Raw genomic sequence first — 1,343 nt, forward strand, 5'->3', positions numbered from 1 at the left:
CAATACTCAGAAAACGTACGTTCTCCTGCAAAAGTACACCTGTTCATTTATTTTTTAAATATGAACATTTGATAGCCGCACCTCATTTGTTAAATATGAGTAATCAGAGAATTTACTCGATTTTATAAAATCGCTACAAGCACCGTGTCATGAGTAGTGCAAAGGTGCTCACTCTGTCACACTGTCACACCCTGTAAAATAGAGACCAGTAATTACGTTACTGAATAAGGCTCACTGTTGTAACGATTATGGTTTAGTCTCTAATATGCACATGGATAGGATTTGTAAACCCGTTAAAACTTCCAGAATAAAGACATAATGTGGTTCATTTTTTTGTTCTTTTTTTTAGAAATGGAAAATACGAGAGTTTGATATTGGTGGTATTATTATTATTTATTAGTGCTTTTCAGCCCTAGAGCTCCGAGTGCTCCACACAGGAGACAAGACCAGGCAGTTTAACTCCTACTTTCACTGGGGTGAGAGCAGGACTGTTCTCTGTGGGACATCATCCAGGGATTGGACCATTTTAGGCTTAAACAATTCAAGGGATTCTCTTGGGAGAGTAATCCTCAGCCTGCTGTTTGTTTGTCTTGTGGAAGTGCCTAGAGCCAGGGCTGCATTGTGCTAGGTACCATACAAACACCTGTCAGACAGAGTCCCTGCCAGAAGAGCTTATAGTCTTAGTACTATGCCTGACAAGCAGCACAGATACTAAAATTGGAACGATACAGAGAAGATTAGCATGGCCCCTGCACAAGGATGACACGCAAATTCGTGAAGCGTTCCATAATTTAAAAAACTCTCCCTGTCAGGTCACATTTCCCTTGATATTCAGGCCTCACCTGCTGTTTTTAGCATCCCCTCATTACTCTTAGTTAAACCACCAGGGGGGAATCCTGGCCCCATTGGAGTCAATATGAGTTTTGACATTGACTTCAGTGGGGCTAGGTTTTCACCGTGGGGCTCGGAATGAGCCAGCAGGGATGGGAAGCTTTTGCCTTTGAGAAAACGTGACGTGTACTGAAGCTGGACAATAGATATTTTTTAAAATACTTTTCAAAGACTCTTGGGTAACTGGTCAGCTGTAATCTATTTCTGCACTCAGCGGCTGACTGGTTTTCTCGGGACAGGGCCACTAACAGCTTGCACCAGGCTTGTTGTTCCGTGCTGTCAACCTGGTCCCCCTGGGATTTGGCAGCCTTTGGGAGGCTAGTGACCACAATGATTCTGGATACAGGATTTCTAATGACCAGAGTTTTTCCAATGACCATTCATCTGTCTGCTCAATGCCAGGCAATTTCAGTTGCCAGCTATTCTGGTAAGGGAATATTGACTTTTCAAGT

The 1,343-nt window shown here is 42.9% G+C and overlaps 1 non-coding gene across 1 annotated transcript; it reads left to right on the forward strand.

Moving 5' to 3' along the window:
- Positions 1 to 683: 683 nt before the first annotated feature.
- LOC144269701 (U6 spliceosomal RNA) lies at positions 684 to 794 on the forward strand. Its single transcript, XR_013347006.1, has one exon. It is a non-coding gene; the product is annotated as a U6 spliceosomal RNA (small nuclear RNA).
- Positions 795 to 1,343: the final 549 nt, after the last annotated feature.

This window comes from Eretmochelys imbricata, chromosome 8 (genome assembly GCF_965152235.1).
Source record: "Eretmochelys imbricata isolate rEreImb1 chromosome 8, rEreImb1.hap1, whole genome shotgun sequence".
In the NCBI taxonomy this organism is placed as follows: domain Eukaryota; kingdom Metazoa; phylum Chordata; order Testudines; family Cheloniidae; genus Eretmochelys; species Eretmochelys imbricata.